Source organism: Podarcis liolepis, assembly GCF_965112155.1.
Source record: "Podarcis liolepis genome assembly, chromosome: 4".
In the NCBI taxonomy this organism is placed as follows: Eukaryota; Metazoa; Chordata; class Lepidosauria; order Squamata; family Lacertidae; genus Podarcis; species Podarcis liolepis.
Window position 1 is genome coordinate 16,672,136 of NC_139558.1, and position 15,463 is coordinate 16,687,598.

The 15,463-nt window shown below is 43.0% G+C and overlaps 1 long non-coding RNA gene across 1 annotated transcript; it reads left to right on the forward strand.

Moving 5' to 3' along the window:
• The first annotated feature begins 921 nt into the window (after positions 1 to 921).
• Positions 922 to 15,032, forward strand: LOC310706060. The gene is made up of 2 exons (XR_014525617.1): positions 922 to 1,410; positions 14,471 to 15,032. It is a non-coding gene; the product is annotated as an uncharacterized lncRNA (long non-coding RNA).
• Positions 15,033 to 15,463: the final 431 nt, after the last annotated feature.

Consider the following 15,463-nt stretch of genomic DNA (forward strand, 5'->3'; position numbering starts at 1 on the left):
ATATACATTGATTCTAACTTATTAAATGTTGCTATGCTTCAAATCAAACATACGTTTTGCCATAACCATGATCCCCCCCCCCAAAAAAATCTAAACCTTGGAGGACTTCATCTGGAGACCTGATTCTTGAATGAACCTCTCAGATTTGGTCTTTGATGCAGAAGTTGGCATATAAAGTAGGTGCAAGAAGAAAGAACTGCACAATAGATACATTTTGTTATGTTTGGCCAGACTTCATTTCTTCTTGCTCTAGTTATCTCTCGCTTGGACTACTGCAATGTGCTCTACGTCGGGCTACCTTTGAAGGTGACCCGGAAACTACAACTAATCCAGAATGCAGCAGCTAAACTGGTGACTGGGAGCAGCCGCCAAGACCATATAACACCAGTCCTGAAAGTCCTACCTTGGCTTCCAGTACGTTTCCGAGCACAATTCAAAGAGTTGGTGTTGACCTTTAAAGCCCTAAACAACCTCGGCCCAGTATACCTGAAAGAGTGTCTCCACGCCCATCGTTCAGCCCTGACACTGAGGTCCAGCGCCGAGGGCCTTCTGGCGGTTCCCTCACTGCAATAAGCAAAGCTACAGGGAACCAGGCAGAGGGCCTTCTTGGTAGTGGCCCCCGCCCTGTGGAACGCCCCCCCCCATCAGATGTCAAAGAGACAAACAACTAACTGACATTTAGAAGGATCTGAAGGCAGCCCGGTTTAGGGAAGTTTTTAATGTGTGACATTTTAATGTATTTTTAATCTTTGTTGGAAGCTGCCCAGAGTGGCTGGAGAGGCCCAGCCAGATGGGCAAGGTACAAATATATTATTATTATTATTATTATTATTATTATTATTATTATTATTATTAATTATATGTGTGTGTATCAGTGACTAACAAAACATACATTTAAAATTCCTATTGCAAATTATTGCTTCAGCATCTGCCGTCATCAGTTGCTCTGATAACAATGATGTCATTTCAAAGGTGGCAGTTATAGATCTTTGAGGACAGAATGCTCAGGAGACCTTCAGACCTTCTCTGAAGCTAAGCAATCCTGCTGCTCTCCCCTGCGTTGAAGCCAGGCAGTGTTAATGTGTCTGGCATGTACATCTAAAGGTTCTCCCTTTCTACTAACATTTTTGGATCTGTTGGCAGCTCCAGAGCAATTACTGCCGGGCTGCGGTTCTGAGAATTCAGATGTTTACCACCAGGGATATATTAGCCATATGCATGCTCCTAATAGTTAAATCGATTTTTTTATTTTTAAGAGAGCTATTGTATGTCAGAAGAAAGCATGTTAAACTTACACCGGAAACCCATGGCTGCAAAAACCCTGCACTCTCTCTACACAACTGGGAGTACCGCTCCACATGACCGTTTCCATTCACTTCAATAGAGGGACCGCTCTCCTGCACATTTTTGGTGAGTATTAGTTGACTGCTATGTGAATGCTTTACGCTAATGGGTGTCCACAGGAGGGGGCAATGGTTAAATGCTTGGGCCAACTCTGTACTTGCCTCGTGAGGTTGTTATGAGGAGGATTAAGCAAAAGACCCAATTCCAGAGAATACAGGCATTGCTTTCCAAATGCAACAATGATATACAGCAACTACGAACCCATGCTAACGATTTTCCAATCATGCTTTAGCTAAACATTCCTGAGGGGCTGTTCTGTTGTTCTCATTTATTTGTTTTACCCCATAATTGCCTTCCATCTTTGTCTGTTTAAGACAACGAGGAATAAAAAGGCACTCATAATTGAATTCAAGGAAGAAATGATACCATGCGGATTGATGCCAACCTTCCCCTGAGATAATAACATGGTGAACACAAGAATACAGCTGAAGGATCATGTATTTTATTATGAGAAGCATCATTCAAAGCAACTGGGAAATTAGTAAGAATCACCACATTTCAGTATACTAACATGGTGGTGCAGTTCTATGAGTTATGCATAACAGTAATTTTGTGAAGAACATTACAGAATTACAAAGCCTTTTAGGAGTAACAGATAACTTAAATGTGTCTAAGTAAAGGAGAATGATATTGGCTTCACTTTAAGGAGAAAGTGAAGCTCTTTATGGATATGATTAGTTGTTCTTGTGGTGCTGGAGAAGACTCTTGAGAGTCCCACGGACTGCAAGAAGATTAAACCTCTCCATTCTTAAGGAAATCAGCCCTGAGTGCTCACTGGAAGGACAGATCCTGAAGCTGAGGCTCCAATACTTTGGCCACCTCATGAGAAGAGAAAACTCCCTGGAAAAGACCCTGATGTTGGGAAAGATGGAGGGCCCAAGAAGAAGGGGACGACAGAGGACGAGATGGTTGGATAGTGTTTTTGAAGCTACGAGCATGAGTTTGACCAAACTGTGGGAGGAAGTGGAAGACAGAAGTGCCTGGCGTGCTCTGGTCCATGGGGTCACGAAGAGTCGGACACGACTAAACAACTAAACAACAACAAAGTTGTTCTTGAAAAAGGCATAGATTGAAGCATTTGTGTCTCAGGGTACTGCATCAGTTATTACTGTTTAAGAGAAATGTTCAGCTGCACTTTAGTCCATCTTCACATGAAGAAGAAGAAGAAGAAGAAGAAGAAGAAGAAGAAGAAGAAGAAGAAGAATTCAAGTTATTTGAATAAATTTCAAACATTTCAGAGATCTGAAAGTGTCTGTGTGAGAGCCTCAGCTAATTTGTAGGCTTGCCTGTCTTAGGTCCTAGTTTCCAGCATCTGTAGCTAAATAATCTTGGGTAGCAAGGTTGAAAAATGCATTTACTTGTGTCTCTGCTGCCAGTCAGACTTGACAGTACTGAGGTGGATGGACCAATGTTGTGACTTGGTTTCAAGCAGATTCAGATGTTCATGAACCTTTGTGTAGGCTATATCACTGCAGGTGGGAGCTCATGGCACTGAATCCTCTACCCTTCAAAAAAAAAAACCCTACGTCCTGCTCAGCTGGCCACAGGGACACTGCAAGGAGTTGACAAACTGAGTTTTATCATTCTCCTGCAGAACTCACTTCACCATTGACCCCATTCAATAAATGCCATGTTTGCCTTTTCATGCTTCCTTGAGGGCTCAAAGATAGAAATCCCCTGCTTTGTTACTCATCTCAGCTGACTCCATGCTGGGAAATAGTGGACAGTGAGTTTTTCATGATGGTAGTCTGGGCGAAGGGCCTGCATATTGCTCATGGTGCATGGATAAAATAAATGGGAGACCCCAAACAACTCAGTGACACCTCAGCACCTCTGCAGTTTCTGCTGATATACTGTGTCAAGCAAAGGGAGGAGCTTGTTAGGTTGGTGAATGAGCAAACACTGGACCTAGGACCATCTGTCTACTTTGTACTTTACCACTAGGGAATAGACCTACAGTGGGCCTCTTTAGTTTGGATATGGCTATATTGCTATTCTCTTTGGAGGTTGAAACACAGGATGAGGTAGAAGGTAGTGTTCCACAGGCCAAGCACCCAAGATGCAACAGACAATTTACCATTAGTTTAGCTCCCATCTGCTGCTGTGGCTGTGGGGTTAGGGAGTGACTTTGCATAGTGAGAATTTTGGGCTAATAATAATAATAATAATAATAATAATAATAATTTATTATTTATACCCCGCCCATCTGGCTGGGTTTCCCCAGCTACTCTGGGCGGCTTCCAAAAGAATATTAAAATACTGTGATACATCAAACATTAAAAGCTTCCCTAAACAGGGCTGCCTTCAGATGTCTTCTAAAAGTCTGGTAGTTGTTGTTCTCTTTGACATCTGGTGGGAGGGCGTTCCACAGGGAGGGCGCCACTACCGAGAAGGCCCTCTGCCTGGTTCGCTGTAACTTGGCTTCTCGCAGTGAGGGAACCGCCAGAAGGCCCTCGGTGCTGGACCTCAGTGTCCGGGTAGAACAATGGAGGTGGAGACGCTCCTTCAGGTATACTGGACTGAGGCCGTTTTTGACCTGCTGCTCACATTTCTATTTGGCATCCTTGGCAAAAACACCCACTGACTTCCATTGCAGCTATAAGGCAGCTTGTGGTGCTGGCCTATGAGCTTTTTCTTGTGATATATGTCATCTTTATTCATCAAGCTGACATCTTGTTCCTCCACACAGGGGGCACTAAACAGTGCAGAGTTTAGTAGGAGCTTTGGATCCATAGCAGAATCTGAACCACGATTCTGGAAACTCCATAAGATCTCCACACTTTCTTCTTACCTAATGGACGTGAAGCTTGATGTATGCTGTTCTTGTAATGGTAGTCCTTTGTACTCTGTCTAGAGTGTTAGCTATTTGCATGCTGTCTGTGTTTCTGCTGCTAGGGGACATGAGTTCCTACCTGCAGAAGTCCTTGAGGTCTATGGTTTGTCCATTGCTGTTTGCCCATTCCACGGTGGTAGCCTGCACTGGAAAAGAAGCACCTTCTTGCTGCATGCTTGTACTGTATATTGTATATACATGGAGGTTCAGGACACAGTGACAACGCTCTGCATTGATTGGTGTCTCCCATACATGTCCAATATGGAAGGCAATACCAGCTGGTCTTGGTGTGTCCGTCAGGGTTGCTGTTAGCCCCTTGTTTCTGTAACTGTTGTGGTGCTTCTGACTTCGATCATGATTCCATTATGTCAAGATTCCATTCAGAGCCATGGTTCCTGACGTAGACTGTTGTTTATCTGTTGTTTAAAAATAAATTGTAACTTAGAAATAACAACAGTAGTCACTTACAAACAACCCAGTTCTCACAAAATATCCAGTGGTTTGGGAAAGCATATAATTAAGATTGTCTCCAAAACTTCAGCTAAACTATTTCAAGTAATTAATCACTTGTACTCATTTTTTTGTTATGTATTCAAAGTTTGATATACCTTTAAACAAGTTTTTTTTAATAGACTGTTAGCTTCCCTACTGTTGCAATTTCCCACATCTTCAGGAGCTATTCATCTTTGGCCAGTGAGCTATTTGCTGAGTGTTTTGAAAAAACAAGTCTAGCAATCAGATTACATATTACTTCCTGATTACTTTTTGATGCACATATAAACTAATATGTCGAGACTGCTTTCTACACTTTTGAGATATCAAAGCTGTGAAGGTTGAACATTACTGAATAATCCAAGTGCCCAATTCAGAATGCCAAAGATTTTTCAAAGTATAGCAACTGTAATTCCAATTTCTTTGGAGCTGTAACAACACTGAGGCTATGTTTTGTAGCATCTTTTGATCAAATCCCACTGGGACTTACTTTTGTGTAGACACATACGGGATTGTGCTGTGATTCTCTTTTCAACAGTGCCATCAATAAGCCTGTGCAAAACAGTAAAATGATAAACATGGATCAGGGCCTATCTCCACCATTGTTGTTCCTCACTGAAACCATTGAAAATCATTCCCACTCATTGATGTCCCTTCTACCCATTCATACAGATCTTAGTTGGGCTTTAGATGTTCACATCCATGATTTGTAGTACGCTGCTGGGATCACATTCTGGGTCTACCTCTCCTGTCTTGGAAAGGACTTTACCATCACCCCCTGTACCTTTCTTGCTATCATGGAAGCAGGACCCCACAACACACCACCTCTCTCTGTCTCACTCCAAAAGCTTGTCTGAGAGCCTTTCACTTGTCTTGTTATTCCCTGCAGCTGGTTTCCTTACTTCACACCACTTCTGATACACAGACCTGTCACTTTCCACAAAACAGCTGGGGCTTTGGCGGTGAGGACTGCTGTTTCAAGTCTTTCATTACATGTAAAATCTGGCCAGTAGGAAATTGGCAGCACAAAGCTCTTTGGCAATGGTAATTTGACAGGGTTTCTATAATTCCTAGGACCTCCCTGCTCAAGCTAGAGACCAGCTGGATCTTGCTCGTCCTGGTGGGTCTTGCCATAAATTGCTCCCTAAGCATACTTAGGAATTGTGCTGCCTGTCTATTGCTGATGCATGAACCTGCATCCACATTTTGTGCTGTAATCTTCTTTGGGAAGGAAGGAAGGAAGGAAGGAAGGGAGGGAGGGAGGGAGGGAGGGAGGGTCTGAGGAGCTGGGGGTATAACTCTCTTTCTGTACCCTATATGAAAGTGCTGTCTGCAGCACTCCTCTAATCATTTCATAAGTTCATGGGTGAACCAGTCTCTAGTTTTGGGGTGGCAATATCTCTCTTTCCTCTTTCCACTATTAAAAAGGAACTGCACTTAAGCTTAGTGGTCTAGTTCATATATGGGAGAGGCAAATCTTCCTTGCCATTACTCAGGACCGCATATGGCAAATAGGCCCACACATCGCATTTCCTATTCTAACCAGGTAAAGGTAAAGGGACCCCTGACCGTTAAGTCCAGTTGCGGATGACTCTGGGGTTGCGATGCATGACATAACCCGCTTCTGGCGAACCAGAGCAGCGCATGGAAACGGCGTTTACCTTCCCGCCGGAGTGGTACCTATTTATCTACTTGCACTTTGATGTGCTTTTGAACTGCTAGGTTGGCAGGAGCTGGGACCCAACAACGGGAGCTAGCCCCATCGCAGGGATTTGAACCACCGACCTTCTGATCGGCAAGCTCAAGGCTCAGTGGTTTAGACCACAGCGCCACCCACCAGAGGGTGGCCAATTTCCCCGGCTATGTTACAGTGTCAAGTATATTTCACAACACTAATAGCAATAAGTATGCTTCTGCTATGTTTCCCCCCAGTATCCATGCAGTGTTGAAGGCTGATTATTTAGCGACCATTATCACCGTGCATCATTTCTATGGCAAACAACATTAATCAAAGGAGAGACAGAAGAGGACAACTCCCACAGAGAGACACAGTTGGGCGTCAAAGCTCACAGTGCTAAAGATGTGTGGTGTGCATAGCTTAGAGAGAGCATCTCATATCTTTAATTATTGATTAAGAAAACTCGATTAACGAAAATAAGTCTAGGTAAAAAGAAGGTATGCCAGTAATATAACTATCTGCATTGGGGGGGAGGGGTCTTTTTAATTGGAAATGGCTGAGAATGTAAAACAAAAGGCTTAGCAGAAATAAAGGTATTTGAAATCTATGACAAATGTTGTTTTACAATCAAGACAGGATTGAGAATTGATCCATGGTTTCAACAAATCACATTCCTTTCACAGCACAGCAGTCTTCAATGTGCATACAGAGCAGGCTTTAACAACCTGTGCTTTGAACTACAACTCCCATAAGCCCTAGCAGTAGAACAAAAAGGTAAAGGTAAAGGACCCTGGGACGGTTAAGTCCAGTCAAAGGTGACTATGGGGTTGCAGCACTCATCTTGCTTTCAGGCCAAGGGAGCCAGCGTTTGTCCACAGACAGCTTTCTGGGTCATGTGGCCAGCATGACTAAACTGCTTCTGGCACAATGGAACACCGTGATGGAAACCTGAGTACACAGAAATGCTGTTTACCTTCCCGCCACAGCGATACATATTTAACTACTTGCACTGGCATGCTTTCAAACTGCTAGGTTGGCAGGAGCAGGGACAGAGCAAAGGGAGCTCACCCCGTCATGGGGATTTGAACCGCCGACCTTCTGATCAGCAAGCCCAAGAGGCTCAGTGGTTTAGACCTCAGCGCTACCCACGTCCTAGCCCCAGCAGTATTGCAGGTTTGCGAAGGGAAGGCTGACCTAAGAGACAGAATGTTTGAATATACCTCCTCCACAAAATCTACCTGGATGGGTAAGCTTAGCACATCTGGAGCAAGGCTTCTCATTGACTTGAGCTATGTAGGAATGATTAAAGCTAAGATGCTATGTGTGCATCTGATGTAGCGATACTCCTGCACTTTGTAATTGCCTGCTTCAGTGAAAACATGTGGTCTGCATCCAATACTTAAACTTTTATAGCATCCATCAGCTTTGAAAACCAAGAAAATAAAGGCAAGGGGAGGGCTTTGTGGTAATATATAGTCTCTGCCTAAGCTTCAGCTTATTTGAGTCAGAGAGCTTTGGTGTGTTTTGTCAAAGAAGCTCAGATATTACACAGCTCCCTTGTTCCCAAATCTTTGAAGCATCCCTGGGTTTACCCATAGCTCTCTGAAGCCTTAGAAGATCACCCATTGGGGACTTTTGCGTGGCTCAGTCTGAGCTGTGATTAATGTCCAAGACTTGTTCAAGAAACATGGAATTTTCTGAGGGGCAGTTAATAAAGCAGTGTGTTAAGGTTGCCAGCACTATAAGCTGGGACAGATCTTTTTATTATTACTTTGGGAGAGGGTTAAACTTTTTCTTTCGGAGTTTTCTGAGAAAGCTCATGAATACCAAGCCAGAAATAAATTAAATGGGTGTGAGGGAGAGATGCAGTACTATGAGGATTCTACAAGGCGACCTTCTCCAATGGGGGCTCAGATATTTGTATTGTGGAATAAGTGACAACTGTGAGTTACAAGTAATTGAATACTGCTCAAAGTTACACAGGTTTCTATAGAAGCTTTGGGTTTCATAAAGCAGAAAAATTAAGTGCCAACTGGGATGGGGAGGGGAATTCAGTTTGCATTCTAATGGAAACCTTTGTATTCTGAAACAGTACGCAAGCTGAAACCCAGCTTTCCTTCCAAAATTCACACTTCTGCAATTCTTCCAAACTGTGTAAAAAAATGTATGTCTCAAGGGAAAGTATGCATAAAAATGCATATATCTGTGAAACCAACACACAGCTTTTTATTGGGGAAGTTGCTTGTAAAGGCTAAATATTAAGCAAAATTAAATACCAAAGTGTACCTAGAATGCTGGCCAATTTTCATGAGCGTTTTCTAAAAAAATAATAATCAGTAAGTGATATATAAATATTGCAAACGGAACCTAAGGCTGAAAAACTGAGGAAAAACCACAGCTGCTTGATTCCTCCATCCTTGTTTCTAGCACTGCTAAACTGGTCCCTACAACTACACTAAGCTTTAAAGGAGCAATCCTATGCACACAAAGCTGGCATAAAGCAAGCCAGTGTAAGTTAAACCTGTGTAAAATTGCACCAGATCTAAATCCCACTCAGCAGTGGGGCTGCTGCTGGTCTTTCTAAGCCTGGCAGAGAGAAAAGCAGCCTTTAAAATAGTGTTTTAACCTGGGTTGCCAGCTAACATGGTCAAGCTGAACAGACTCAGAATCCCTGCCTCTGGCCCTGCCATGCTCAACAACTTTGGCCTGCCCCACTTGGGGGGGGGGAGCGCTGGGCAGATCTTTGCACCCCAGTGGTGCATATGCTAAAGATGGCCCTGGCTGGACATCCCAATGGATCTTGCTCCCTTAAGTCTCATTCTTGACTTTTCCATCCTCACAGTATAGGAAAGAGTGTGCTTCCTTCCACTATGCAGAGAACATGTAATGGGAAATTGGGTCCTCCCTTCAAGAGGGCACGTATTGCGGTGAGACCTGGAAACTGACACCCTGTGTTGTGGGTGGGTACGATTGGTCAGCCACAACACCCGATTGGTAGGTCCCTCATAGCTGGGTGTAATCTGGCCAATGGGATGCAGTCCAAACGGTTTGAGGGACCTATTTATACCCATGCATGTGACCCAGAGCTTCCTCTTTTGGCGCGTGCATTTGGAACACCCGCCCACCTCTCCCTACTTTTAGGGCTTTGCGCTTGACCTTGCTATGCTGACGTGTGTCATCTGTCATTGAGACAGGGGCATGGCAGGAATTTTCCCCGCTTGGCTGATTGGCTGTTGCCATTTGGGTTTCGCCTGCCGCGTAGCAAATCTTCACAACTTGTAAGGTTGCGGATAGGCTCTGGTTCAGTTGATAGGGATGGGAGAATGCTCTCGCCAACCCTATGTGAAGGGTATTCCATTAAAGGAATCCAGGGACTTGATGATTTGGTCAACCCCTGAGAGTGGATTGTGCCCGTGCCTGAGTCCAGGGGGACATTTGGGTGCCGGAGATAGCCTGTTCCCGGCTTTCCGCTTATCCAGGTGTTCACCCTTGACTGACCTATGCTGGAACCCTGGGTCAGTGCTGCCTGCAAGAGTGTAGGGAGCTAGTCGAACCAGAGCCTATGCAACCATTCACTTTCTGTAATCAATAAAGTTGTAGCCTAAATTCTGCCAAAAACCAAAACCAAAATTTGAGTGAATTTATTTAGGGGGGAGGTTTCTGGGTCTGAACACGCAAAAGCCTTTCATTGTTGGCAGGTCAGGCAGAGGGAGAGAATCTTGTAAACCAGATCCCTGCATGACTGATCCCAATTTTACTGGGACATCATTGATGTTCCAGCAGCTGTCCTGGCTTCTTATGTCAATCTGTGATGTCCTGCTTCCTCCACAGGGTCCCCACCAAGGCCTGGAGGCCTGCCACAGTCACCGACATGCTTCAGGAAGCTGGGCCGCACTTCCAGAAGCGCACTTTCTCTCCTCTCCCAATCTGAGCACTCAGCAGAGGCCTTTCGGAGATGGTGGGACTTCTGGTGGAGGCAGAGGGTGGGGGGATGAGTTGCGAGGTTGCACAGGGTAGTGGTGGCAGTGGCAGACCTGAGCGGGTGGGGGGCAGCGGCATGGATTTCAGTTAGAATAAGTTGGAGGGTGTGGCGATCACACAGGATCCCTGGACGTTTAATGGTCTATTGATCCCTGTGCCACCACTGTGCTTGCATCCGCACTGCCACCAACCAGTTACTCTCTGGTAAAACACTGAGTCCAGTCAGTTGTCAAAAGTGAACCAAAAAAACCCCAAGTTTATTTTACAAACATTAACAAGTTTATGGTTTTTCAGATAATATTCCTGTCAGTACTTTAGTTTCTTTACCAGCAGAGCCTAGGACGGTTCGAATCCCTGCAATGGGGTGAGCTCCCATTGTTTGGTCCCAGCTCCTGCCCACCTAGCAGTTTGAAAGCATGTCAAAGTGCAAATAGATAAATAGGTACCGATCCAGCGGGAAGGTAAACGGCGTTTCCATGTGCTGCTCTGGTTTGCCAGAAGCGGCTTAGTCATGTTGGCCACATGACCCGGAATCTGTACACCGGCTCCCTTGGCCAATAAAGCGAGATGAGCGCCGCAACCCCAGAGTCGGCCACGACTGGACCTAATGATCAGGAGTCCCTTTACCTTTAATACCCTCCTAATACCTTCTGACTGATTAGCTCAACTATTTGACTGACTCCTCTTAACAAATTCTCTCACTCTCTCACACCAGACTAGCGCAACCAACAGACTCATCCTCTCTGTCTCTTCTAACTCCAGACTGTCTTCTCAACAACTCTAACTAACTAAAAAAACCCTCTGTGCTTAAACCTTATACCCGGTTAACTCTGCCCCCGGGTTCCCATTGGTTAGACATTTTACAATTAGTTAACCCTTTCCCTATGAGCCCAGTATGATGTCACACACATAGGAGGGCAAACGCCACAGAGGGTTTACCCTTGATGGCATCTCTGTGCTGAAAGAGAGGGCAGTGATCCTGCTCATCTAACATGCAAGAAAGTGACTACACTGTCAAATGTATGAAGCTGAAAAGCAAAAGGAAAGAAAAAAGGCACCAGTGAAATGGAGAAAAGGAGGGAGATGGAATCTGAAGGGTGTGCTTTTGAAGTAAGCCTGGGGCAGGGGGACTGCATTTTGCTATGGTCAGTAAAACTTTGTGCACATTTGAGAATTAATATCCCCCCTTTACCTCTTTTTAAATGTATGAAGGAGGTTGCAAGACTCTGAAATTCAACAACTCTTGTTCTATATAGCAATAGCAGCAGAAAATATGATTAATAGGCGGCCTGATTTCTGAACAGTAGAAGAAAGGTAGAGTGTGAATGTAATGAAGAAGAAATGATACACGTCACACAACCCAACTTTCTAAAATGCTTCCAAACTCCAAACAATTCCGGATGCCCAAATTCAGGACACAGAGGGGAATTTCTCTGGTCAGCATGTTTAAACAGTGAATCAGACAGCCGAGGGTTTATTGATCTGGCATGGATTTTACCAAAAGGGGTCAAACCTGAAATACTGTAGGTTAAATATTGTGGGGGATGTTTCTCTTTTGTGAAAACATATTTCGCTTCAGGCAAAACTGGTAGCTCTACACTTTGTGTTTGAAAACACAGTTTGTGTGACACTAATAAAGGGAGACTATGACTCAGGCACCTTATTTATGCTACAACATGCTAGAAATATAATTCAATGAGTATCCTCACCTGGCAATAGCTATATATGTGCACTGAAGAATTTTGCGGTATTGTCTGAAAGAACATGTTATATATCAAATAAAGAGAAGACCCTGAAACTTCAGGATTTTCTCCCCTCCCCACCCCCCAAGCAGACAGTGGGTAACATTTCAATTTTGCCTCTACTTACCTTTACCCTGTGTGGGATGACAGTGATTTATTTAGCATAGAATTGTAGATTTGGAATTAATATAAAATTGCATAGTTGGAAGGGACCACCAGGGCCATCTAGTCCAATTCCCTGCAACACAGGAATCTTTTGCCCCAGGTGGGGCTCAAATCCACACTCAAAATAGTCAGTCTTGGCTTTTTATTTGCATTGAATGTTATTTAAGCTAAAGCTTTTGATTTGTTGCCATCTGTCTTTGAAAGCTAATCCTACACTTTCAAATGTTATCAAAAAGGATCTCTGCTGTTTTTTTAAAAAAAAGACTGGAGTTCTGATTTTTTAATTTCATATTTTTTTGCTCACTTTGACTCATCTCTTTGAACATAAAATTGCAAGGGTGAAGTAATCTAACAATTTTATATGCATTTTAAGCAAGTTGGTGGGGGAGTATCACAGTACGTTTGGATTATAGAATGTGAAACTTCTTTTTTTAAAGTACTGTGGTAAACATTTTATTTCAGTGGTTTTATTTTGAATTGTGTTTTAAGATGCTCTAAGTATTTCACATGTATTGGTTCTGAGTTAGCTTTGCATAAGGTTTCAAAGATAGGGCATTTTTAGCTGTACATTTTCCCCATCCTTATTATTCTCATAGATCATAATGATCTTGCAACAGTTCAGAAAGATACTTAGCCTACATTGCTGTTTACCCATATTTCTCAGATGTTTCAGAAATGGGAGACCTGGAATGGAATCAGCTGTTATGAAGGATCTGAAAATCAAATCCATGTGGCACAGATCTAAAATGCAGAGCAGATCACTATGGATGTCTGTCTTGCTAGTGTCTTCAAATCCTGAATGGAATTTGGATCTCATGTACTTTGCATTATCTTAACTTATGATGGGCTTGTTTTACAGCAGCTTTTTGTGTATACGATTTAACAGGATTGTTAAAATCTCCTTACCTTTGGAATACATGAAAACTTTCATCAGAGCATCTAAAGGCATACAACTGCAACACACACACACACATTCTTATTACAAAATCTAAACTGTCAGTATAAGAAATGTAAGATATATTTTGGCTGGACAAAACAATGGTGTGAATACAGTAGTCAAAAGCGAACTTTTAAAATTGCTTAAACTCAGCCAGTGATGTCACCCCCCCCCCCCCGGATGAAACCTGGGGCAGACCACACTCACTGCAACCCCCGTTCCTATGCCAGTGAACTCAGCTATTCTTCATGACTTCCCTGAAATCTGTTAGATCATACCTCTCAACAGATTCTCCATTCCAAATTCCATTGGTTGCAAGATCACAATCAATACATAATCAGAATGAATTGTGTTTGTTTTTAGTGCCTTGGGTGGCACTATTATCGCCACTGTTATTTTATTCACCACTTAATACCAAAATAGGAGTCCATTTTGGTAACAGCACATCAGAGGCATCCCTTGCTACCCCCATCAAGGAGCTGTATCTGCACACACCCCAGAAATATATATATATATCAATTTACAGCAATATCCACATTAGAAATTACTACGTTTTACATGTCTCAAATACTTGAAGCATCCAGAGTGAAGGCAAGGCAAGGAGGAAGGGCGAACAAATTTGCATGCCTTTGTGCCACAGTGCGCGAAGGATGAGAAGCTTCTCCTGTGTTTGATCTCTCCATAACAGCAGCATTGTGTCACCACACACATATATGCATCAGACACCCCATAGTCTGATTTTTGCACCCAACTGGGCATGCACCCTTGCCGGGGGCAAGATTCACCAACCCCTAGGGACGCCTCTGCACCACATGCTTCTAGATCTTCTTGTTTATCATTATTATTGGTTTTCCATCTGACAAGCCTTATCGCTGGCTATTCCACTGGTGATAGGTTTTTTTGTTTTGTTTTTTTAAGCCCTTTATTAGAAAAGTTGCCATTGTATATAATTGACCTCCAATAGTAGCAAGGGTCAGTTCATTAGGGGAAACTGGTTGCAAGTCTTCTATGAACATTCTGTTCTCATACTGCCCATTAGCAGTTGCTAATGTATATTAATGATTGAAAGTGCATTAATGAGCCATTGATTTTTTTTTAAAAAAAAGAATTAAACAGCGCTCTTAAATTATATCAAGGGAAATGGTCTGTTAGTATGATGCAAATTAATGCTTACCACTTCCCCCCAAAGAGAGAAAAGAAAGTGGAACATTAAGACCAGGCTGTTTGGTGTCTTTCAGAGCCCTACCCTGGCAAGAGGCACAGAGAGAAAGAAAGAAAGAAAGAAAGAAAGAAAGAAAGAAAGAAAGAAAGAAAGAAAGAGACATCAAAAGTGCAATGTCACCATCTCAATGTGCTATCAGACTGAGCAGAAGCTAACTGCAGCTTTGATCATATTGCCGCCTCAGCCTTAAACTTAGTGCAGAATAAGGGAGAAGCGGATGATGCTGTCAGAAATTCCTTTTAATCTTTGAAAGAAGAAAGGAAAGAAACTGTAACTGCAGCAGTAGTAAATCAAAGTTAGACTCCCAGATAAGAACTGTTAGCTGATAGATTCAGAATTATTAAGTGAATTGTAAGATCGGATGGGGTGTTGTACATTTTCTTCATGTATATCAAACCAGTAGTGTAATGTTCTTAACATTAATATATTTTTAAACCATGCAATAAGGTCCAGTGGGGCATTCCATGGTAATTGAGCATAGGATAGCAGCCTTAATTATCTGTCTTTGTTTCTTGGTTCCTGTATGATAATAAATAAAACAAATAAATGTGATCCAAAAAGTTTAGTGGCACTCAAAATCACCCCTGAGCATTATTTCCTAAGAAATAAATTTGACTGATTTTAATGCAATTTACTTCCAAGTTAGCACACAGAGGATCCTGGCGTAACGCTGCGGCCTTCGGGTAGCTTAAACCAGTTGATTTCTATTGACTTTAACTGAACTCAGAACAATTTAGCATGGACGTTTCCAGTGGTTTGTTTGTTTTTTGTCAGCACAATAACCTCGTAATAAGGAAAATGTAATCATCATGGTGCATTCTGCCTGTCTTAGACTTCCAAAAAGGAGAGTCATCCAAAGCCCTTAACCTGATCAGGCCAATATAAGCAGCAGTAACTGTCCTGTTTCAAATCACACCCTCATGCAGGAAACTCGTATGTAACCATGGGATGCATGCATTTGTCCATTTTGGCTCTCTAAAGGAGCAAGCCAACGCAAGGGAAGGTAGCA